Source organism: Equus asinus, chromosome 18, assembly GCF_041296235.1.
Source record: "Equus asinus isolate D_3611 breed Donkey chromosome 18, EquAss-T2T_v2, whole genome shotgun sequence".
Classification (NCBI taxonomy): domain Eukaryota; kingdom Metazoa; phylum Chordata; class Mammalia; order Perissodactyla; family Equidae; genus Equus; species Equus asinus.
In genome coordinates, this window is record NC_091807.1 from 26700936 (window position 1) to 26715015 (window position 14080).

A 14080-nucleotide genomic window follows, 5' to 3' on the forward strand; every position below is an offset into this window, starting at 1 on the left:
GTTTACTTGAACAGAACAGCTCTGCAAGTGAAAGAAGCCTGACTCATCTCAGAACACAGTCATTGTCCAGACACCTGGGGAGCAGATTCAACACAGTTTAGTATGTTGCAAGGTCTTTCTAGCAAAATCTTAAACTGCCTCCACCTTGAATCAATCCCCATTCTCCACCACTGCCTCTTCCCTGCAAATCTGCACCACTCTCTGGGGGAAGGGAGCCAGAACACGTGGTTTGGGCCACCCTGGATTCCTAGTGCCTCCAAGAGCACTCACAATTAGACATCTGGGAGGAAAATGGACCCAAAGAACACCCTTGATGGCTTGTAGCATCTCCATTGATTTTATGGTGGCCTTGACACCCGTCCCCACTCAGACCAATGAGAGGTCTAGGGAGTGGAGGGGGGCCTGGTCTGGTGGCGTCAGCATTGTGTTGCTGGGGCCACCTCCCACAGTTAGCCTGGCATTGACTAGGTAGGGGATGGGCTCTGCATTTTGCACTTTCTTCATTTCTTAGGTTGGTTTTTGACACAAAACAGCTCCACAATTCTCTCTTGCCTGCTTTCTTAGTAACTGACTCTGAGTTCCATGGGTCATGTGACAAAATCAAGGTAAGGAGGATATTTCTGTACATGTCTCTTAGGAAGCTTTGCCAAATTCCTCTGCATTAGATATTTATTGCTGTGTAGCAAGTTACTCCAAAGCGGCCATCCCGTTCTCATCCTTTCTGGCTATCTCACCCTCTGGCCCACGGTGCTGAGTTGCCATCAACACAAACTCCTGCCATGATGCTGTTTACATTTTTTCTTCTGGATACACATTTTCTTGCAAACCAGTCTCAGGCCTTTGTCTTCTAGGGCCCTGCTATTCAAAGGGTGGTCCTTGGGCCAGCGGTATCAGTACCACCCCAGACGACCCTTGAAAAACAACAGACAATTTTTTTCCTCAAGGTTCTTTCTGTTCTCCTTTCAGAAATATTCTCCATTTCTCCTCTCAGCAAGAGCTATGGTTTACATTTAAACTATTGCTGTCCCGGCAGAAAAAACTTCTGTCCACACTTTCAAATGCATTCACTTCTTCCCACCCCATGGGATGTGGTCTATGTTGGGAGGCGCACAGTAGTCAGTTCATTTCCAATTGCACAGTGGACTGAAAATAAGCAAGTCCTCCACGTGGAGGCGAGCTTTGCTGTTTTCCACTCTGTGCTGACCAGCTTTACGCACACACCGTGAATCTGAGAGCCTCCTTGCCCAAAGGGAAAGCTTGTCTGGATTAGAACAGTCCTGCGTAGAAACTTGACACTGTCCTGAGCCAGGAGTATTTGGAATCACACACAGGAAAGGGCTGCGTATTTGTTGACCTGCCTAAACGACAGAATGTGTGTGTGGCCATCTCTAATTACAGCACTCCAGGAAGCATCACCCCAAAACTACGTCTGCTATGAACGACAGCACGTCCTCCGGCTAATCCTTATTAACCGACGGGGACGTGCTCTTGCTGCGTTTACCGTCTTCTACACGGCATCCTTCCGCAGTCATTTCATGCCTTGGCGGCTCACTGGTCCATCCTCTGGGGCACATGGGCCTAGCTTCACCCCCCACGAGGTACATTTCATAGTCATTTGTGAATAACCAGTCAAACTCTGGGTCCCATTGAAGGACCACACAAGAGGGCTGGAGAGCCACAGATAGGATTTTATCTCGCTGAGAAGTGCAGGTTTCCTAAAGAGAGGGGAAGAAGCTGGCACTGGCGGCCTCCTTTCATGCCAGGAGAGGCATTTGGTTTTCACCGAGGTATCCCCCTGATTAGGCTCTGGACCATCCTGATCTTTTGCTTTCTGTCTCTAGGACTCCCACATTGGAAGAAGAGCTTGTCCTCGGGGATATTATGCTTAAGGAAGGCCTTTCTCACAGATCTTTCTCAATCCTTCTACAGATGTCCCTCCTTTCTCTTCCACCCTTCCGCCAAGACATGCTGATTATTAACCTTCAACAGGTCTGATACTGCCCTTCATTCTTATCCTCGCTCCTTCCATTGAGCTCCTGGAGCTCTGAGCTGACAGCTGCAATGATAAGGATGAGGTCTTTGGCCCAGAAGAGGAGTTTCCTGCTTAGTTGTTGAGTCATACCTGTAAACTAATAATCTCTATGCAATGTGACTAATGATTTATAGGACATTCAAGTTCAAGGGGATCTTTGAGGAAGGAGCAAGTAATTGTTTACCTGGAGGAGAAGTTGGGTAGAAGCAGGAGATTCCAGGCAGTGGCAATAAACATTACATATAGAGGTAAAGGGACATGAAACCCCACAGTGTCCTCAGGGAAGAGCTATAAGAAGCTCACTTTAGGGGACGTTCTTTTCATAGGTCTTATTCTAGAAGTTCAGTGCAGAAGGGCCGGGGCGGGAGCAAGAGTGGTGCTGTTCAAGAGTGCTTTAGGGGCCGCACCCTGGCCGAGTGATTAAGTCTGCGTGCTCAGCTTTGGTGGCCCAGGGTTTCACTGGTTTGGATCCTGGGTGCCGACTTAGCACCGCTCATCAAGCCATGCTGAGGCGGCGTCCCACACAGCACAAGCAGAAGGACCTACAGCTAGAATATACAACTATGTACTGGGGGGCTTTGGGGAGAAGAAGAAGAAGAAAAGGGAAGGTTGGCAACAGATGTTAGCTCAGGTGCCAATCTTTTTTTTTTAAAAAAACAGCACTTTAAATCATCTACCCACACTGCATAGGACAGAGGGTGAGTTCTGCCCAGAGCTACCCCTTGGCTGGAATGCAAATAGTCCTGCACTCTAACTCTTTTGGAAGAGATTCCATTTTAGGACAGACAGAAATTTTTCTCTTTAAAATATTGCTAAAGATAATTCTGCAAAAGTAGATCCTAGGCAGTCCTTGCCAGTTCCTGGCCTTTTCTTCCCACCACTGGGAGCCCTTGAATCTCCCTGGTTTCTCATCTGTAAGCTCATTCCAGCCCCCAGTCTCTAGGATCAAGCTAGACAGGGTTACAGGTAGCCCATATGGAATCTCCACATGAATTAGAAAGAGGCACCTTCTTATGGGTGGTCCAGGACTGGCAAGCCCTTTTGGTGGTGCCCAAAGGTGGCCCTTCTGAAGAAAAAGGTGCTTCTTTCTCTAGGTAGATGGAGCTCAGCAATGGAGTCATGACTTGGAGAGCAGAGCTGAGCTGGGTTTGGGTCCCCACCCACTGCTCTTGGTCTGGGGTCCTTGCATGGATCACAATCTGCAAAACCACATGAGGCAGCTTTGAAGCATCACCTCTGGCAGGAGAGTCCAGTATTGCAAGACTTGGAATAGAATGCCTACTGCCACTAGTTTCCCTTTAGCCCCAGCCAGCTGCCCCAGCTCTGAGAAGAATTTTGCAGTAGGATTTAGGATAGGGATGTGACTTAGTTCTAGGGAAGTCTGCTGAGGTCTTCTGGGAAAGATTTTCCTCTTTCACCACCCCCACCTACCTTTGGAAGTTGTCTTGTGGGAATGTGGTATGTAGAGCTACAGCAGCCATCTTGAGAGCATGAGGAAATAAAGTTATGACAAACAACAGGGAAGCTAATAAAAAGTCCTGACTTTATTGAGCTGCTGAATGAACTAATCCTGCCTCTGGGCTTCTTGTTATGTGAGAGGATAAATAACCATTGGTGAAGCCATTTTTTTGAGTATTCTGTTAATGGCTAATGAAAACATCTTAACTGATATTGAAACTATTATTTGCCAGGTACTGTGCTGGATCTTCATAATATTCATAACAGCTCTATGCAGTATGTATTACTATTAACTCTCCTTTTGGATATGAGTAAACTGAAGTTCAGAAATATAAAGTATTTTACCCCCAAAACACTGCAAGAAACGTCCTATACATATATAGTTTTTTGTTGTTGAGGAAGATTGGCCCTGAGCTAACATCTGTGCCAGTTTTCCTTTATTTTGTACGTAGATCGCTGCCACAGCATAGCTTGATGGGTGGTGTAGGTCTGCACCTGGGATCCAAACCCATAAACCCAGGCCACCAAAGCAGAGCACACTGAACTTAACCGCTATGCCACTGGGCTGGCCCCCACATATATTTTGGTAAATGGGTTTAATTACTTTCCTGAGTTAATTTCCTAGTAAAGGAATTACTTGCTCAAAGGGTATGCATGTTGTTATGGACTGAATGTTTGTGGCCCCTGAAATTCCCAAGTTGAAGACCTAACCCCTAATGTGACTATATTTGGAGACAGGGTCTTTGTAAAAGTAATTACTGTAAAATGAGATCATAAGGATGGGGCTCTGATCAGATAGGATTAGTGTCCTTCTAGGACGAGACACCAGGGAGCTATCTTTCTCTCTCTGCCATGTGAGGGCACAGTGGGAAGGCAGCAGTCTGCAAGCCGGGGAGCGAGATCTCACCAGGATTTGGATTGGCACCTTGATATTGGACTTCCCAGCCTCCAGAACTGTGAGAAATAAATTTCTGTTGTTTAAGCTCCCCAATCCGTGATATTTTGTTATGGCAGCTCAAGATGACTGAGACCTATTTTAAGACTTTCGATACCTATTGCCAAATTGTCCTCCAGAAACATTGTACTAGTTGGCACCCCCACCAGGAGCTTATAAAAAATGCACATTTCCCTGTACATATTCCAATACCGAATGTTAACTTAGAAGACCTGAACTGGGAAGGCAGTCAAGCTTTCAGTGCCTGGGTACACTCGGGCAAGCCACTCTCCCTCTGAGTCCCAGTATCTCCATTTGTTAAATTAGCATAACAATAATAATCCCAGCTTTGCTGGTGCCGCCTCCCAGGACCATTGAGAGTGCCAAGGAGAGAAAACGTAAGGAGACATTTTGTAAACTAAAGTAATACACAGATGACAGTGGCTGTGTTAATTCATCTTCCTGCCTCAGTAGAACAAACCACAGAATGTTTAGGAGGTCAAATGAAACAGAAATAATTTTGTAGTGTTGGGTCAACTCAAATGGTGTGAAAATTAGTCAAAATGAAACATGCAAAAATGCTTAGGCTAGAGCCCCAAAGTTCAACCGGAAACTGAATTCTATTTAGGCTGGACCCAAACCATTTTCTGATTCTCGAAAAGTAGCTCAAAATAGTACATGAACTTCCCTTTCTTTGTTGCAGAATTATATTCCTATGTTGCTATTTTGTACCTTGCTACCAAGTTGATAGTCTTAACCTGCCTGGATCCTATCAGAGAGGCCTCAAACGTCATGCCATCTCCAAATTATGGTAACCAGTCTGGGTTGGGTGAGGGTACTCATTTCTTCCTCTTTCCTAACCACCTTTGCTCCAGTCCTTTCCTAGTAAAAGCTGCTGGGTGTGGACACAGGGAGGGGTCTGGATGAGTATTAAGTTCTGGGACATCCAAGGAAGAAGAAACCCCATCGTGTATGATCAGACAGCGCACATCGAGTAAAGCTTGTTTTACACCCATTTAGTTAATGCCATTATTACTATTGCCTCTGGTAATTAAATTTTTATTAGTAATAGAAAAATTGACTTAAGTCTCTTTTCCCTTGAAATTAGAGAGAGCTGAAAGATTTAAAAAGATGCTTGAACAGGAGGTGTGAAGACTTTTATATGTGAGAGACTTCTGGCAAAACCCCATCTTATTAGTCGATTGTTCTCTCTTTGTCATAGTTGTAGATAGAAATATAGGAATAGATTTTGACTGGTGCTCCCATAAGTATTTCACTCTACTGACATCTATTTCTTGATTTACGCATCACATATATAACTCAAGTAACATACTTTTCTTTCCTGACACACGGGATTGATATAGTAATGATGCATGTCTATAAGCGATAGTCCCGAGCATTTGGGAATAAACCGCAATTGATATAAACAATTGTGCCTTGAGCTGGCCCGAGGCAAAATGGTAAAATGGTCCAACTTTAGTTTCCTCTTTGTCTTTTCTACTCCTCGTCTTTTATTCATAGTCCCTCTTATCCACAGTGCCCAGGGAATCCTGTAGACCACAATATTAGAAGAAGTCGTCTGAGACCTACACACTTCAACCGAATCCTCAGCCTTTCCCCTCACAATTGAAACTTAGCAAGTCAGGATATCAGATCATGAGATTCTCTGTGCTTCATAAAGTGACAATTCATTAATCTTATCCAATCATCCTCTCCCTTTTAAGAAAACAAAACAATACTTTTTCCTATAAATTTAAAAAATTTCAAACACCTATGCATAAACGTATAAATGTTATCAAATCTTGCCTCCGTTTTTAAGTGAATTGCTTTTCTTTTTGGCTTCGTTTCCTCTCTCCCCTTCCCTGGTGTCCCCACATTACCCACTGCTCCTTCTTCCAGTCCATGTTAATAAAAGTGTCCTCTCACGTTTTTCTCCATGTTCGTATAGTCATATTCAAACATACATATGCATAAGCCCACATATGACTATGTATATGTTTTATACAAAGAAATCATATTATACATGCTTTTCTGTATCTCGCTTTTTTCACTCAACAACCCTTGGTAGTAATGCCTCCAAGCCAGCTTCTATGGCTCTAATTCATTCTTTTGAATGGCTGTGTAACATTCCCTTATATGAAAATATTGTGATTGAATCAATGGTTCCACTACCGGTGGGCACTCACTTAGTCTCCATTTCTGCCTTTATGTACTTTGCTCCAATAAACTATCTTGTATGTACATCCTCTCCACTGCTGCTTTCATTTTTTATAGTGTAGACTCCCAGGAGTGGGATTTCTGGGTGAAAGGGCGTATATATAATTTTAATTCTAATTGATGTTGTCAGATTGCTCTGCAACAAGACATTAATCTAGCAATGCATAACTCTATGTTTTTCCTGCAACTCTGCCAACAGAGATGTTATCTGTTTTTAAAAGGTTGTCAGTCTGATGATGTATAAAGTGATATTATGCTGTGTATTTAATTTGCATTCCCTTAACTCTTAGTAAATTTGAGCACATTTTTACTTTTCTTCAAAACTCTACAACTTGTACTCATTCAAATTTTTTCTATTACTCTCTTCCATTGCATCCTGGGATCAGGCATTTTACTTTAAACACAAAATTAATCTATTTTTTCCTTCGTAGAAAACCACCTCCATTATATGAACATATATTCATATTTCTCTGCCATTGTGTACTTTAATCACCCATCTTAATTATAGATTTCAACTAAAGTCATTAACTTTGAGGTACATATTCTACTTTTTCACTTTCTGGAACTCTTATATTCAAATATTGGTGGGACTAGTCCTCTAATTTTTTTTTATCCTCTTCCTGCTCCATTTTGCATCACTGTGCCTTTTTGTTCTGTTTGCTGGTAGGTCCTTCATTTTTTTCCTTTGGTGAGGAAGATTATCCTGAGCTAACATCTATGCCAGTCTTCCTCTGTTTTGCATGTGGGATGCCACCACAGCTTGGCTTGATGAGCAGTCCATACCTGGAATCCAAACCTGTGAACCCTGGGCCGCCAAAGCAGAGCCTGCGAACTTAACCACTATGTCACCTGGCTGGCCCCTAGTAAGTCCTTCATTTTTTATTCCACCCTTTCTATTGAGTTTTTCATTTCTACTTTTATGTTGTTAATTTAAAAAAAAACCCACTTCTTTTTCTTCTCTGAATTTTCCTTTTTTTTTATAAAGATTTTATTTTTCCTTTTTCTCCCCAAAGTCCCCCAGTACATAGTTGTATATTTTTAGTTGTGGGTCCTTCTAGTTGTGGCATGTGGGATGCCGCCTCAGCATGGCTTGTTGAGCAGTGCCATGTCCGTACCCAGGATCCAAACTGGTGAAACCTTGGGCTGTCAGAGCAGAGTGCACGAACTTAACCACTCAGCCACAGGGCCGGCCCCTGAATTTTCCTTTTATGATATCCTATTTTTGTTTCATGGATGCAGTATCTTCTTTTAAACCTGAATATATTTATATTATCTGAATGCATGTATTAAATCTGATGTGTATATATATATATATATATATATTTTTTTTTTTTAAGGCGTATTTTTTTCTCTCTCAGGAGTCTCTGTTTCCTCTAAGTTGGTTTTCTTTTGGTCCTGATCTTCCATGTTACAGATGTTCCTCAGGTGTCTGGTGATCCTCAGTTGTCTTCTGTTGTTTAAAGTAAGGAGTGAAAAGGCTGGATGGAAGCTCGGAGTGCACTGGTGGGCTTGTGGACTGGTGGGTGATCTGGCTGTTGCATTGTTGGGAGCTCCTTCTCCTCCTGATATCAATATCTTTAGATCTGTCTTCTTGGGCCTGTCAGAGTCTCCTGAGAAGAATCTTCCAGACTCCTGCCTGCCTGGAGAGGAGGGGCTTGTCAGCATTGTGGAAGTTGAAGACAGGAAGACCACATCTTTTCACTTAATCCTCCCTGTTTCCGGGCTGATGTACCCACATTGCCTCTCTTCCCCCTTCTCCAGAGAAAAAAACATCATTATTCTCCTAGGAGAATGGAGTAGGAAAGGGATTTAAGGGCCTGACTGTGTCTCAAACAGATTTCAAGCCATCCTCTTTACTTTAGTTTCTCACTTTGTCCCCACTTCCACAGGTACCTAGTGCCGCCAATTCCTGAGCCTTTGGAGGATTCTGCATTATAATCCAGTTGGTCCTTGACTTTCCTCTGTTGAGGGCTTATACTCTCTGGTGTGCTAAGCCATCTGTCATTCTCACACCTGGATATTTCCAAGCCCAGACTTTGTGTTGCCTCCTTTCCAATTCTCCATCTCCTTTAGGTTCTGTGCTCATTCATTACAAAACCTTTTGCTGCAGCTTTTGGAAGGATTAAAATTAGATGCCATCCTCTATCCTTATCAAGGCGTATCTTTCTTTATCACTTTGTTTTGTGTGTCTTTCTTGTAATTAGTCTACAGCTAGGGTTTCTTGGCAATCTCTGCTTTGTACTTTAAGGATTGATGCATTAGAGTTTATTCTTTATATCTGATTTTATATTTGTTATTTATTTTAGATTGCTATTTTCCCTTTTTCCTTTCTTTGGTAGGTCTGATCAAATTGCAATTCATTTCTTTCTTTTTTTTAATAATTACTATGCTTTTCCATTCTATCTTCCCTTTTGGTCCTCATAATCATATATCTATTTCTCTACCATTGTTGGAAACAAGATACCATTTATTGTCCTTATCAAGATGTTCTTTATGCTTCACCATGTGTCCCCTCCCATCTTGATTAGCTGACTCCTTCAGAATACTTCTACTCTTCCTTCCGCCTTTCCTCCCAGCAAATGAGACCTTTGGAATTTCTGCTCTAAATCCTCCCCACCCTCCAACTTCACCTCTCAGCTCCAATACTTTTTGGCAAAATAGTTAACTTTTGATTCTATACTCTTGCTAGAATTTCTCTTTACAGTATGTTTCTTCTTCAGAAGTCCCTGTTTAAGGACAATTCAGGGATAATGTGTGTAAAAACTTAGGATCCCGAGCCAGACGCCCTGGGTTTGAATCCTAGATCTGCTCCTTTTTTGTTTTGTGACTATGGGTCAGTTACTTAATCATCTCGTGCCTCAGTTTTATCTCTGGTGAAATGAGGTTAATACTGGTACCATCCTCATGAGGATTTTGTGAGGGTTAAGTTAGTTACTCTATAACAAGTACTTAAAACAGTGCCTCTTTCAGGCCCAGAATCCAGGACAAAGGGAAGCTCCCGGTGGGCGGATCACCCAGGGCGGCTCCAGACCACAAGCTGCTGCTGGGCTCATGGTCTCAGGTGCACAGCTTGGTGCAGGGGGCGCCTGGACTTCCTGTAGACGTGCTTGGGGACACGGTTGGAGCTCCAGCGCCTGGCTCTGTGTCACAGGGGAAGGCTCTGGGGTCCTGCATCTCCCCAGCAGGGAAAGCCTCTGCTGGCCATTAGCAGAGAGGCCATGCCCAGAATCCAGGACAAAGGGAAGCTCTCGGTGGGCGGATCCCCTGGGACAGCTCCAGACTACAAGCTGCCGCTGGGCTCACAGTCTCCTGCACACGGGTTGGTGCAGGGGGTGCCCGGATTTTCCACGGACGTGCTTGGGGACTGGGTGGAGCTCCAACACCCGACTCTGAAGCCCGGGGGGTAGCTCTAGGGTCCCGCACCACCCCAGCAGGGAGGGCCTCTGCTCGCCATTGGCAGGGAGGCCCCGCCCAGCATTCAGAACACAGGAAGCTCCCTAGAGCAGAATTCCCCACAAGGCAGCAGCTTACAAGCCACCGCCAGGCCCACAGACTCTGGCCATGTCACAGACGAGGCAAGGGGCTCCCAGAGATCCTGTGAGAGTGAAGTGGGGCAGAGTAGAGCTCCAGTGAAATGGCTACGCAGCCCAAGGGGGAACTCCAGGTTCTTACAGCAGCCTCACTGAAAGCCTCTGCACAGCACTAGTGGAGAGGTCCCAACTGGCAATTGCAAGGCGGGAAGGCCCTGGGGAAAAAGCAGCATAGCTAGGTGAGCTAATGACAGACTGCAGAAGATACCCATAGCTCTGCTGGGACCTATAGTGGACAAGTGTGATCTGGTGGGCTCTGTTAGGGACAAATTGGAGATTATAGGTGATCCTGCTCCTGGCTGCTGGGAAAGCCCACAGCACCACTGCAGACCACAAGGAGGGTGCACATCTAGGTGGGCTGCAGCAGTAGGCACCAGCGGCCTGAGGCCCCCTTGCGATTGCCCCCACAACCGACGAGGGACCCCACAGGACCACTGTGACTACAAGGAGGGGTCCAGGCCCAGTCAGTAACAGCTGACAGGGTTCCTGGTTGGGGCAGTCTAAACAGCTGCCCCCCCACCACACACACACACCAGTCGCAACAAGTGGAAGCAGTGACTAAACTCTATCTCTATGCGGAGGCACAAATCCACGCCATCAAGCAGTATGAAAAAATATATTAAATCTCCAGAACAGAAGGAAAATGATAAGCACCCAGAAAACAATCCCAAAGACAATGAAATCTATAACCTAAATGATGATGATTTCAAAACTGCCATTATTAAAAAACTCAGCGACCTAAAAGAGAATTCAGATAGACAACTCAATGAGTTCAGGAGCTATGTCACAAAAGAGCTTGACACTATAAAGAAGAACCAATTAGAAATACTGGAGCTGAAGAACACAATAGAGGAGATTAAGAAAAATCTGGACTCTCTGAACAGTAGGGTCGATAATATGGAGGGCAGAATTAGCAATTTGGAGGATAGGAATATAGAAATGCTGCAGACAGAGGAGGAGAGAGAACTAAGACTAAAAAGAAATGAAGAAACTCTCCGAGAATTATCCGACTCAATTAGGAGTTGCAACATAAGGATTATAGGTATACCAGAGGGAGAATAGAAGGAGAAGGGGGCAGAAGGCCTGTTCAAAGAAATAATAGCTGAGAACTTTCCAAACTTGGGAAGAGAGATGGAACTGCATGTGACAGAAGCCAATAGATCTCCAAACTTTATTAACGCAAGAAAACCAACACCAAGGCATATAGTAGTGAAACTAGCAAAAGTCAATGACAAAGAGAAAATACTAAGGGCAGCCAGGCAGAAGAAAATAACTAACAAAGGAAACTCCATAAGGCTATCAGCAGATTTCTCAGGAGAGACCTTACAGGCTAGAGGAATTGGAATGAAATATTCAAAACTCTGAAGGACAAAAACCTGCAGCCAAGAATACTCTACCCAGTGAAAATATCCTTCAAATACGATGGAGAAATAAAAACTTTCCCAGATAAACACAAGTTAAGGGAGTTCATCACCACAAAACCTCCTCTTCAAGAATTGCTCAGGAAGAAACTCATTCCTGAAAAATCAAAAAAAGGAAAGGGGTTACAAAATCCAGAACAAAGGAGATAAGCAGAAGGACAATAACACAAAGTAACAGCTCTCCATCAGGACAAAATGCAAAAGAACCGCAAAACAAGTGATAAAATGGCAAGAGTAGGCCCCCACGTTTCCATAATCACTCTAAACGTGAATGGATTGAACTCTCCAATCAAAAGGCACAGAGTGGCAGGATGGATCAAAGAAGAAGATCCAACAATACGGTGCCTCCAGGAAACACACCTCAGCCCCAAAGACAAACACAGACTCAAAGTGAAGGGATGGAAGACAATACTCCAAGCCAATAATGAACAAAAGAAAGCAGGTGTTGCCATACTTATATCAGAAAAAGTAGACTTCAAAGCAAAACAGATAAAGAAAGACAAGGGGGGCAGTATATAATGATAAAAGATGCCATAACACTTATAAATATATACGCACCTAACACAGGAGCACCAAAATTCGTAAAGAAACTATTAACAAAGCTAAAAGGAGACATCAACAGAAATATAATAATAGTAGGGGACCTCAACACCCCGTTAACACCAATGGACAGATCATCCAGACAGAAAATCAACAAGGAAATCATAGAATTAAATGAAAAATTAGATCAGATGGACCTAATAGATGTATATAGGACACTTCATCCATAAACAGCAGGTTACACATTCTTCTCAAGCGCGCATGGAACATTCTCAAGGATAGACCATATCTTGGGAAACAAAGCAAGCATCAATAAGTTCAAGAGGGTTGAAATAATATCAAGCATCTTTTCTGATCATAATGCTATGAAACTAGAAATCAACTACAAGAATAAAGCTGGGAAAGGGCCAAAAATGTGGAGACTAAACAACATGCTACTGAACAAACAATGGATTATTGAAGAACTTAAAGAACAAATCATATATTATTGGGAGACAAATGAAAATGAAAACACACCTTACCAAATTATTTGGGACGCAGCAAAGGCAGTCCTAAGAGGGAAATTCATTGCAATACAGGCTCACCTCAATAAGCAAGAAAAGTCTTACATAAACAACCTCAAATGACACCTAACGGAATTAGAAAAAGAAGAACAAGCAAAGCCCAAAGTCAGTAGAAGGAGGGAAATAATAAGAAGTAGAACAGAAATAAATGATATTGAAACAAAAAAGACAGTTGAAAGGATCAATGAAACAAAGAGTTGGTTCTTTGAAAAAATTAACAAAATCGACAAACCCTTAGCCAGACTCACTAAAAAAAAAGAGAGAAGTCTCAAATAAATAAAATTAGAAATGAGAAAGGAGAAATCACAGCAGATACCGAAGAAATACAAAGGATCATAAGAGAATATGATGAAAAACTATATGCCAACCAATTGAACAACCTAGAAGAAATGAATAAATTCCTAGACTCATAGAACCTCCCCAAACTGAATCAGGAAGAAATAGAGAATCTGAATAGACCAATCACAAGTAAAGAAATAGAAACAGTAATCAAAAACCTCCCCAAAAATAAGAGTCCAGGACCAGATGGCTTCTCTGGAGAATTCTACCAAACATTCAAAGAAGATTTAATACCTATCCTTCTCAAACTATTCCAGAAAATAGAGGAAGATGGAGCACTCCCTAATACATTCCGTGAAGCCAACATCACCCTGATCCCCAAACCTGACAAGGACAACACAAAGAAGGAAAACTACAGGCCAATATCACTGATGAACATAGATGCAAAAATCCTCAACAAAATTTTGGCAAACCGAATACAGAAATATATCAAAAAGATTATACACCATGATCAAGTGGGATTTATACCAGGGACACAGGGATGGTTCAACATCCACAAGTCAATCAACGTGATTCACTACATTAACAATATGAGAAACCAAAACCACATGATCATCTCAATAGATGCAGAGAAAGCATTCGACAAGATCCAACATCCATTTATGATAAAAACCCTCAATAAAATAGGTATAGAAGGAAAGTACCTCAACATAATAAAGGCCATATATGACAAACCCACAGCCAACAACATACTCAACGGACAAAAACTGAAACCCATCCCTCTCAGAACAGGAACAAGACAAGGGTGCCCACTTTCACCACTTTTATTCATCATAGTACTGGGGTGTTGGCCAGAGCTATTTGGCAGGAAAAAGAAATAAAAGGAATCCAAACAGGCAACGAAGAAGTAAAACTCTCGCTGTTTGCAGATGACATGATCTTACATATAGAAAACCCCAAAGAATCCATAGAAAAACTCTTAGAAACAATCTACAACTACAGCAAAGTTGCAGGGTATAAAATCAACATACATAAATCAGTAGCAT

General features: G+C 42.8%; 1 long non-coding RNA gene across 2 annotated transcripts in view; it reads left to right on the forward strand.

Moving 5' to 3' along the window:
* Positions 1-14080, forward strand: part of LOC139040976 (uncharacterized) — a 57462-nt gene that overhangs the window by 28052 nt on the left and 15330 nt on the right. The window contains exon 4 of one of the 2 annotated variants that reach the window (XR_011495371.1): positions 5128-5229. The exons of the other annotated variant lie outside the window; for it this stretch is intronic. This is a non-coding gene — a long non-coding RNA (uncharacterized lncRNA). Of the gene's footprint in view, positions 1-5127; positions 5230-14080 lie in introns of those variants that run through there. 2 annotated transcript variants of the gene reach the window in all.